The sequence below is a fragment of the Marmota monax genome, unplaced genomic scaffold, assembly GCF_021218885.2.
Source record: "Marmota monax isolate L192 unplaced genomic scaffold, Marmota_monax_Labrador192_F-V1.1 WCK01_AAM20220418_F8-fsc00025, whole genome shotgun sequence".
NCBI lineage: Eukaryota > Metazoa > Chordata > Mammalia > Rodentia > Sciuridae > Marmota > Marmota monax.
The window spans coordinates 11909552-11921409 of NW_026691950.1; the positions used below are offsets into that span (position 1 = coordinate 11909552).

Sequence of the window (11858 nt, forward strand, 5' to 3'; positions counted from 1 at the left end):
CCTATATAAACTGTATTTTAAGATAGACAATAGTTAAAAAAGTAATTTTTTGGTAAGAGCAGAAAATCATTACCTTAGGTTTGGCAAAGGTTTTTTACAAAAGACACAAAATATGAAGGAAAAGTCGAGAGGCGATACCAGACCCCATACTCCCACATGGCTACCTGGGAAGTTGTTCCTCGGACTTTCTTTCGCCTGCTCATTCTCTAGGTACACAAAGGCCATTGCAGTGCCGTCCATGAGGGCCTGACTACTGCTCCTGCTGCTGACAGACCTTAGTATTGTCCACATGGTGCTGGTTTCTCAGGCATGAAGAATGAAGGGCAATGAGGTCATGGAGGTTTCTACAGAGATTTCACTAGAAAGCCTGGGCGGGGTGTGGCAGGGTCAAAGTTCTTGTGGGCAGCCCCTTACACGGGTGATACACGAAGCTGTGAAAGAAGAGCTGATGTTTTGACGAAGACCCCAGGTAGTTAAAGATGTCCAAATGGGTAACATTCGCAAAGGAAAGAACTTCAGGCAGGGAGCAGAGCCAGCCCAAGAGAGCCATGTGAGTTGTCAAGGCCACAGGGGCAGAAGCCAAAGCCCTCTGGAGCTCCCATCTCACCACCATAGACCCTGGGTGACAGGCTCAGAGCTGTGGGACTTAATATTTGACTCTATGGGTTCCAATCTTGCTTTGGTCCAATCCTTCCTTTCTATTCCTCCATTCCCCCTTTTGGAATGGGAACGGTTACCTTGTGCCTGTCCCACCATTGTATATAGAAGTTATGTAACTTGCCTTTTGAGATATATATATATATATATATATATATATATATATATATATATATCGTCCTCAGATAGAGGATGTATCAGATATTAAACTGATAAGAACAGATACTACACTTGATGTTAGCCCAAAGATTGAGAAGTGATACCCTTTGATTTTTACCGAGACTCACAGCTAGGAGTTCCCTTGAGTTTCAGAGGAAATGTGAACTTTGGGGAACTTTTGGATCAGACTATGGGGACTCTTGGAGATGCACTAAATGTAATTTTCATTATGAGAAGGACATGAGTCTTTAGGGGCAATTGGCAGAATGTTATGGAATGTTTCCTCAAAACTCATGTGTTGAAGATTTGGTCCCCAAAGCAGAAATGTTCAGAGATAGGGCTTTTGGAAAGTGATTCTATCATTAGGGCTCTGCCTCAAGAGTAAAATAATTATTTTATGGCATTGTTGGGAGGTGGTGGGAATTGTAGGAGGTGGAACCTAGTTGAAAAGATGGGTCCTTGGGGGTATGCCTTGAGATCTCTCTCTTTTTTCTTCTTCTTCTTCAACAACTTCTTCTCCTCCTCCTCCTCCTCCTCCTCCTCCTCCTCCTCCTCTTTCCCCTCTCCTCCTCCTCCTCCTCCCTCCTCCTCCACCCTCCTTCTTCCTGGTTGTCATGAAGTAAGTATCCCTGCTCCACCACATTCTCCCCAATATGAGTCTCTGCCTCACCACAAGCCCACAGAAATAGAGCCAACAGACTACAGTTTGAAACCTCTGAAACTGTGAGTCAAAATAAATCTTTCCTTCTTTTTTTTTTATCTTCAGGTATTTTGTCACAGCAACGAAGAGTTGCTCAAGTCGCTGGATCCAACTGACAAGTTTTAGGAAATACAGAGGAGAGAATAGGCTGAGCTGTACCATGAGTGCACAGTAAGCAAAAGAAAACCTAGACCCTGTGAAATTCTGGAAAGCATATCAGCCCACCCAGGTTCTTCTACAAATAAATTATAAGGGAAATAATGGAGAGAAGGCTATAAACTAGAAGAGATTTAGTGGAATTTCAAGTTTCAAAAAATTGCGAAGACTAAACTCCGGCAATTTGGTTAATGAAACCACAAAGAAGTGATTACCATAAAAGTCAGGATAGTGATTATGTTTGAGGGTGTTATGGGCTGAATCCCTCCGAATTCATATGATGAAGTCCTAACTCCTAGTATATCAAAATGTGCTTGGATCGGGAGGGTCTTCAAACAGATCATTAAGGTGAAATAAGTTCATTAGGGTGGTCCCTGATCCCATAGAACTGGTGTCCTTATAAGAAAAGGAGGTTAGAACACAGACACGTGAAGAAGGATGACCATATGAGAAAAACAGCAAGAAGTTTGCCACCTGCAAGCCAAAGAGAAAGGCTTGGGAAGAAACCAAACCTGCTGACTCCTTATCTCATATTTTCAGCCTCCAAAATGTGTGAAATAAATCTCTGTCTATGGCATTTTGTTATAGCTGCACTAGCAAGCTAATTCAGAGGGAGGCAGGAGCCGTGGTCAGACAGAGCACCACTGGGGCATCGTTTGGGTGGCCGACAAAGTCTGATTTCTTGTCCTCGGTCGTGGTTACAGGGTGTTTGCTTTATAATAATTCCCAGTCTCTAAATTGCTTTGTGTGGTTTTCTGTGTATGTTTTATTTTACAATAAAATGGTTGAAAACAAAAATGGAAATAAAGATTAGTTGGAAACGAAAATTATCCAGACAGTAGAGGGGTGGTGGTTGTGGCAGCTGGATGGAAGAGAAATAAACAGGTTTCTGATATATTTTCTAGATAGGAGGGATTCAAGTGAGGGAGGGGGTAAATCAAGTGAGGAAGGGGGTAAAGTAACTACCATGGATGGTGGGAGATAAAGGTAGATAAACTACCAGATTGGAATTGAAAATCATCACTTTTATTTTAGCCTGTTTCTTTTTTGTTTTCTTTTTGTGGTGCTGGGGATTGAACCCAGGGCCTTACACATGCTGGGCAAGTGGTCTACCACTGAGCCACACACTGAGCCCTTATCTTAGCCTGTTTTTCCTCCATATATTTTTCTTCTCTTGTTTCATAGAGTGCCTTTGAGGGTGCTCAAAAAGTTGCTAAAATGTTCTTCTGATTCCACAGTGAATCATTCTCAAAAGCTTCCTATTCCATTGAGTCTTTAGGATAACATGACATTTTTCTTCTTTAATGATGTTGTTTTCATGCACTTTATGTGGCTTATTTTACTCCTAAGGTTTTATCTTCAGATGAGGAGACATTGGTCCAGCCAGATCCAGTGTTTTCAAAAGATCAGCAAATAAAGATGGTCAGTGGCTCTGTTCTCTGTCCATCTGGGTTCTGAGTCTCCTAAACCGCAGTTTGAAGGCATGTTTATACAAATGATTCCTAGGCCAGCAGTGTCTGTTATTTTGATTGTTTTTTTTTTTTTTTTTAGAGAAGCCTCAGAGTGCCCCAACTAATATGCTTGAGTAATTACATGGTATATTTGCTTTTTGTCACTATGACCAAATACCTGACTAGAAGAACCTAGAAGTGTATTTTGGCTCATGGTTTTCAGAGATTCAGTCCAAGGTCAGCTGGCTTCATGGCTCTGGACCTGAGGTGAGGCAGAACATAGTGGCAAAATGGCATGGTGGAGGGAAGCTGTTCACCTCATGGCAGCCAAGAAGAAGAGAAAGGCCATGTGGACCGCAACCTGCAAGGCCACAGGGGCAAGCCCTTTGGAGGGAGCATCCCAGCTGTCTACCCCAGATGCTGAACATGGAGCTACAAGACTTGTTTGCCCAGCTGGGTGTCAGTCTTGCTTCGGTCCCATATTGCATTGTGAAAGAGATATGCGCTTTTGGGGGCCAAGGTTGAAATGTTTGGTTTGGGTATGAGGTGTCCCCAAAAGTTCCTGTGTTAATGCAGTGGCTGAAATGATTAGATTATGAGAGCTGTAACGAATCCGTGGGTTAATCCATTTGATGAATAAATAATGTGATGGACCTAATGGGCGGTAACTGTAGCAAGTAAGGTGTAGGCAGAGGAGGTATGTCGCTGGCATATTTCTTTAGGGTTTATATTTCATCCCTGGCAACTCACTCACTCTCTCTTCTTTCTGGCAATCACGAGGTGAGCAGTTTTCCTCTATCATGCCTTTCTGGTACGATGCTGGGTCTCACCTGGATTCTAAAGCAATGGAATCAGTCGATTATGAACTGAACTCTTTGAACCCGGGAGTTTAAAATAAACTTCTCCTCCTCTAAGTTGTTCCTATCAGGTATTTTGGTTACAGTGATGAAAAACTGACAAACACAATGATTCATCTTAGCCTCTTAGGCTTGTAATCACTGATTATATGCACAATTCCTCTGTGCTCTGTATTTGGAGGCCCCAAGAAGAAACTCTTTGGAGCTGTGTTGGGGGCGTGAAGCTGGAGGCAGCTTTCAGCCAGTTTGTTAGGGACTGATCCATCTCATCACATAGCTGCAGGATTCTTAGGCTGCCATGGTATGTGGCCCATAAAGTGTATCTAGGGTTAGCTAATCCAGAGGATACCACACCTGTAGCCTCCCCACCCATACACCACTCTCCTCTGACACTTTAAGACTTGACTCTGTCTCCTGAGTGTGTGCTTTGCTCCAAAGCTGGTGTCATGAGAATCTCCCCATCTACTAGAAGAAATTACACTAGTCCTAAGACTTTGACAATAGTCTAATCAAAACTCCATCTCACCACAATGAGATAGCACTGCACACCTACTAGGATGGCTGTAATTATGTAAAAACAGAAAATAACAAGTACTGGTGCAATGTGAAATTGGAACGATTTGTGGGTTGCTGGTGTGGCACAGCTGCTATGGAAAAAAAATTGGTGATTCCCCACAATGTTAAACATTACTATATGACCCAGAAATTCCACTACTAAGTACATACGCTAAAAAATTGAGAGCAGGGACTTGAACAGACATTGTACGCCTGTGTTCATAGTTTTATTCACAATAGCTCAAAGGTGGAAACAACTTGGTGGCCATCATCAGGTGAATGGATAACAGAATATGAAATGTAGAATGGAATCTAGACCATTCAGCCACAAAAATGAAAATTTGATATATTACAACATGGTATATGCTACCACATGGGTGTAGCCTTATGCTTAGTGAAATAAACCAAACACAGAAGGACAAGTTTTGAATGAGTCCATTTATGTGAGGTACCTGGAATAGGAAAATTCAAAGAGATAAAAAGCAGAATAGAGATTATTAAGGGCTGGGTGGGGTAATGAGAAACTATGATGCAAGAGGTTTGGGTATAGACATTGGTGATGGTGGAACAACATTGGGAATGTAGGTAATGGCACCGAAGTATACACTTAAAATGATGAAAATGATAAAATATTATTTATTTTATCCTATTGCATAAAAACAAAGCTGTACATATTAGTAGTATACCATGTTATGCTTCGATACTCGTATATATTGCACAATGTTTGAATCAGGTTAAACATATTTATGGCCTCAAACATCTTTCATTTCTTTGTGGGAGAAACTTTCAAAATCCTTTCTTCTAGCTTTTTGAAATACACAGTATATTCTTGTTGTAATAAAGTATTATGTATACTTTACCACCACAAAAAATTGATCCATTTAAAACAAAAATAAACCCTTGTACCTCTCCTAGAAAATTTTATGATGGTAATAACCATTGTAAAATTCCTTGTTAGCCCAGTTGACTTCTCATCTCTAACATTACTGTCCCCAGACTGCTGCACACATCTGGACAGTTGTGTTATCCCAATCTCCTTTCTAACTAAAAATGATGAAAATCCATGAATTCATCTAATATGACTTTAGAAAATATATTCAATCAATCTCTTGTCTTTTCTAAACTCAAATAAAATATATATGAAGAAACGGGAAAAATTGAAATCACGTAACTCCACAGATTAAAATTGGCATTTAATCTATTGCAAGTATCTCGACAAAAATTGTGCTATCTACAAGGCCAGTGAGGCTGGGTTGGAAAAGACAGTGAGGAAACCACCCCTAGAAACTGAGAACAGCCAACTGTGGGACAGGAGGCTCCATTCATATCATGGCCTGGGTGGACCAGGTACCAAGCAGAGCAGCCATGTCATAGAAAACACATGCAAAAAATCCCTCCCCCACCCTGGGCTCCCCAATGTCCCCAGTTCAGAAACACAAGCCATATCCTCAGCAGAAAACAAGGAGAGCTATTCTTTACTTAGTTGCTGCTTTTTGAGGAAGTCAGACTAACCTTTACTTCTCCAATCCGTACCCCTCCCTGCTTCTTCAGAGGCTGCAATTATCCATAAGCCAATGAGCAGAAAACAGGGCTAAAAGAGGGAATAGAAGAAATAAACTGTGACAATGTGTATCCTTGGACCTATAAGTGAATGTAAAGTTCAGGCAAAATACCAAACGAGGAAGTTTCCCCAAACCTACAAGGATTATAATTTTTCTCCTACTACATCTATTCATCTTTCAGTCCAGTTAGATAGTGAGATTAAGGGGGAAAATTCATCTCAGCTTCATGAAATCTCAGGAGATGATAGCAAGGTGAGGTTAAAAATATGTAACCACTGGTATGGCATGGGCCTGGACCGTGTGAAAGGGTCACCTGGCATAACTGTACCGGTGAGTGCTACTCAGTGTAGTTGGATGAGAGCTGCTTGGACGCTCTGAGCTGGCTGAGGAGCTTCTGATTGAAGAAGTTCCCTGGTCTATGGGACCTAAGGTACCTGAGTCCTTGTTCCAACCTATGCCTTAGCCTATAGATGCCCCTCCCATCCCAGATCTTCAACTCTTCTCTGACGACTGGCTTTAGGCCCAGTGACTCATTTCTTTGGAGTGGTGGAGATGACTTGTCATCACACAATCCATTCTCCCTTTCTTTTATGATAGAAGTTGGGAATCCACTCACCCAGCTAAAGATTTCCTTTCCAGCCTCCCTTGCAGCTATGTATGGCCATGGGACTAGGTCATTACCAGTGGAAAGTGAGTTAAAGTCATGGCCTTCCAAGGAGTGGAACATGCTCTCATCTTCCTCCTTCTGCCATCTCCCTGGCCGTGACGTGGGCAGTGTCAGTCAAAGCTGAGGCAGCCATCTTGTCCAAGGGAAGGAATTCCAGTGCAAGAATCCCAGAGCAGCCATGGAAGGAATGCTGTTTTCTGAAGATTGTGGAGCTATGGCATCTTTCTTTATTGATTTCTTTTTTTTCCCTGCCTGATCACCACCATTATAGCATCAGCTGCTCAACTCTCCCTAAGTGCAGTGAAGGACCCTCAGCATATAACCTCTATACAAATGGGGTGGGCATGCATATCATAGTCTATTTGAAAGATGAGCTTTAATATGCACGTGAATCACATTAAAATGCAGTGCCATGTTGAAATGCAGAGTCTATTTCAGTAAATCTGGGCTGGAGGCTGAGATGCAGCATTTCCAACAAGCTGTGATGCTGATCCTGCTGAATAGACCACACCTGAGGAGAGAACACGAAAAGCAATGAGCTGGCTTCCAAGGGGTCCCTGCGACCATTCCACTTCTAGTGTCCAGGTCCCCAGTGTCCATGAACCTGAGTCTTCTCCCTTTCCCCTCCTCCTGGTGAGCCATAGGATGGTCCTGCCTGGTCAGATTCCTGGTTTCCTTCTGCTGACTCAGTTTCTTCCTCGGGTCCAATGTTGCACTCTTGGGGGGAGTAAAAGGTGTGACTAGATGTGTGGCACCAGACAGCAGGCAAGTGGAACTGGGCAGGTCGTGTTAGAGAAGTTCCCTCCAGGATACAGTATGGATCCAAAACACTCTCTCTCGGCGAGGCGTTTCCAGGCCCCTCACAAATTGCAACCCTGCTCTGACACTTCCCTGCTTGATTCCCTCGCCCCACAGGGAACTCATTACTATCTTACATGCCACAGATCTTACATGCTCATTTTATCATCTGTCTCCTCCCACTGGAATTTCAGGTACAGTTTGTATTTATTGAGTGGATGAGTGACAGGCTGGGGAAGCTCATAAACATAGAAACAGGAGCTCCACAGAGAGGCCACAGGCAGCCAGGCAGGAAGGTGACCCACATTGTAAACACCCAAGGGAAGCAGGGAGCAGAGATCAAACTGCTGTCTTTTGGGGGAACAGGTAGATTACCGGGGCAGGTACTAGGACCAGCAAACCACACTAGGATCATGTATATAAGAATAGATCTCAAGAAATTCTGCTGCTATTTTTCTACCAGTACTGGAAATCAAGAAATTATACTTGTGACAGCCACTATCTTCTCAACAAGTCCGTAGGGTAGGCATAATCCTCCCTCATCAGGAGATGTAAGTATACATCTTTGTTCAAGGGGCACAGTTTGGACCCCAACTCAAGACTACTTAAGTACAAAGGGTTTTGCTGTGGGAGTCCCAGAGTAGAGCGTGCCTGCAGGTGGAGGTCAAGTAGCTCCCATTTTTGGAAGGGAAAGGCTGATAAGGCTGTGGGCAAGCAGAATGTGTGTCTTCCTGGGTGGATTCTCTGCCCCTCCCATCCCAGATCTTCACCTCTTCTCTGATGACTGGCTTTAGGCCCCTCTTCCAAGTAACTCCTTTGGGACTCCCCAGGCTCACCTGGTCCCCATCTTGGCTCTTCTTCCTTATGTGAGTCAGATTATTCTAATGCTGTCTCCCCTGTACCCCCTTCCACTCTTGACAACTCTCAGCAATACCAGCCCAACAGTCCCCTCCCCTTACCCAGGATGACAGCATAAAGCATCCATCCCTCGGTGGCCAGCCCCTACTCTTCCCAAAACACCTGAACACATCGGAATCCACCATCTCTCCGGGTGTCAGTGAACATTTCAACACAAGCAAAACCATGGCTGCCACTCCCCTGTGAGAATCTGAGCTTGTGAGCAGGAGATTGGGTGGATGCTCAGTTCATCCAGGCCCCTGGAGGAGCACGGGGCCACCTTGGGCTGTGGGAGGGGGCGGGAGTCCTCAGAGCCCAGGAAGGACTCTGGGCTTGGGTTTGCTCCCTGCCCCTGGGCTGTTATTAAAGCCTGCACAGGTCCTCAGACAGAGTCCCGCACCTGTGACCTGCACCTTCTGACCAGTGAGTGTTCTGCCTCTGTTATTAAAGTGCCACTGCAATTACAGTGACTCGTGGAGAGCGCCTGAGAGACTCCCTGGCTCTTCTTCCAGAGTGACACAGAATCACACCCCGTGTTCAGAGAGCACCCTTCTCCTAGGGACTCGAATGGCCTCTCACGTATAATCTCATTCCTTCTCCCAACTGCCTCACGAGGCTGACGGGGAACAGGTATCCCTGGCTAACCTGCCTGCCCCATTTCTCCTGGGAGGACGGAGGCCCAGGGGAATTAAAGTAAGCAAGAGAGCATGCAAGAGCAAAGACCAAACCCGGTCTCCTGGCCCTGCCTCTCCAGCTTCCATTCACCCCGTCCTGACACCCTGAGCACAAGGGGAGGTGTTTCCACACACCAGGACTTAAAGAAAAGGGAGCCTTGTGAGTCTGTGCGTCTTCGCAGAGCAGATGGGGGAGCCAGCCTAAACAAAACAAAACAAAGCACAGAGAATTCAGGGTTTAAAATACATGGGAAGCAAAGAGGAGACTGAGGGTGGGGAGAAAAGGGAGGGGGTAGGGGCTTCTGAGCACAAAACAGTTGGGGTCTCAGTTGACTGTCACACATGAAAGCGTATGCATGTGCTCTGACTCGGACAGGAAGCACAGTGAATGATGTTCCATGATTCATACGTAAGGATTGATGCCTCACTTAGTCTTCAAGGTTCACTGGTTTCTGAAGTCTTCACAACACAGGCAGATGGTGAGGTTCGTGGCTATGCCTTCTCCAATATGGCTGCTCAGATGTCCAGGTTATTGGTAAATAAGGAGAGGGGCACAGCGTTTGTCTTAGACTGTTTTCTGTTTCTATCAACACAACACCAGGGACTGGAAAAGTTACAAAGAAAAGAGGTTTATTTCAGCTCGTGATTCTGGTCCAAGATTGGAGGGACTGTATCTGATGATGGCCTTCTACTTGGCAAAGCCCTGAGATGGCACAGGCATCACGTGGAAAGAGACAAGGAACACTTGAGGACCTAGTCAAAGAGGCTGATAGCAGCCCACTTTTGAGATAACCCACTCATCCTCTGATGGCATGAACGAATGAATCCATTCATGAGGGCAGAGCCCAAATCACCTCCTAAACATCCCACTAGTCCCACCTCCTTGTCTCTCCTAATGGAGATTAAATTTCAACATGAAGGTTTTTTTTTGGGGGGGGGAACCTATTCAAACAGAGTAGCATTGAATAGAATATTAATAGTGTTAATAACTAACACTTATTGATTACTTGCTCTGAGACATGCAAGACAATCCACACATATTCACATACTCAATCCTCTCCATCACCTCATGAGGTCATATAATTATCTACACTTTGCTTTTGAGAGAATTGAAGCATAAAGACCATGGCTGATAGGCTGAATATTCTTTGCTTGACTTTTCCTCTAATATTCCCAGAGATATTTAAATGCTTCTACAAGGAAAGACTCATCATGGATGTTTTATTCCCAAGATCTGGGGCTGGAGTTTGGGGTAGAGTGCTTGCCGAGCAGGGTCGAGGCCCTGGATTCAACCCCCAGTACTGCAAAAAACAAAAGTCAAAACAAACAAGCAAACAAACAAAATCCAGTTCAAAACTCAGTGACGTGTCAGGATTAGTAATCAATACTGGGATGCATATCCCAATTTTTTAAATTAGTGACAGTTTTCTTTCAGGAAAGTGTCAACTTTCTTTAGAAACAATCACACTAATGAAAAGTTCAAACTTAGAAAAGTTCTGTGGAGGTTTAGATAGAGTATTTTACAAAAAAATCCACAGTGGCTAGGCTGTGAGCCTGCTAGGTTAGGGACGGTGTCTTTTGCACCTTTGACCCCTCTCAGGATGGTTCCCTCCCTGTGCACCTGGAAGGGTTTATGAGCATTTGGTTCAGCTGCAAGGCCCCTTGAGAGGAGGCCGATCCTCAGATTAGAAGTTAGGAGACCCTGGGAAAGTCACTTTGCTTCTGTGGACCTCGGTTCCCTCATCTATAAAATAGAGGTCTTACAATTTCTCAGTCCATGACTCTAAGAGACGATTCGGGGGTCTCAGAAAATGTCTGCTGCTCTTGCTAAACCTCAAAGAAAAAGACGATGCCTTGTGCATGTACTACCCTCTTCTAGTGCTTCCATTCCATGAGTCCCAGGGCATTCTCTTTGCTGCTTTATTTCCTGTTAATAATGTCAGAGACAAAGAAATGGACTTGTTCATGTCACTTTTCCTTGATAGACCTTCCTTGAAGCTTCAAGAGGACACAGATTTGGTCTATTTTGCTCAGCAGTGTGTCCTCAGTGCTTAGCTCACAGCAGCTATTCGATAAACATTTGTTAAGACAGAATGAACATTTGTGAAAGAATAATTGAACACAAGGGCAACTGTGTCGGTCAGCTTTCTGTGACTATAACAAATAACAGAGATAATCAGCTTAGGAAGAGAAAAGGTTTGTTCTGGCTCACAGTTTTGAAAGTTGTAGTCCATGATCAGTCAGATCTATAGTTTTTTAGGCCTCTGGTGGTGAGGGGAGCAGTCGTCATGCTGGGAGCATGGGACCAAGAAAAACCGTCCACCTCTTGGCCAGAATGTGAAAGAGAGAGGGGAAGAAACTGGGGTCCCTCAATCCTCACTGAGGGCACACCCCAGTGTCTTGAAAGCTCCCTGCCAGGCCCTACCCGTTTCCCCCTCCCTGGTAGTGCCAACCTGGGGAGCAAGTCTTTAGTGCATGGTTCTTTGGGGGACATGCAGCGTCCACACTCAGCCCACGTCTTTAGGAAGGCGAGAGGGGGAGATATTGGTTACAAAGAATTCAAAGCTTGCCTTTAAGATATTTAAAGATCTCTTAAAATTGGTTCCTAGAAAGTAAATTTTTAAAAAATATGGACTCCAAATGACAAATGTGAATATGAAATTTTTTTTAACTTATGATCCTGGAATCACAAATTAAAACAATAACAAAATTCTTTTTTTTTTTT

The 11858-nt window shown here is 44.0% G+C and overlaps 1 pseudogene; it reads right to left on the reverse strand.

Moving 5' to 3' along the window:
• Nucleotides 1-808: 808 nt before the first annotated feature.
• Nucleotides 809-918, reverse strand: LOC124075372 (U2 spliceosomal RNA; annotated as a pseudogene).
• Nucleotides 919-11858: the final 10940 nt, after the last annotated feature.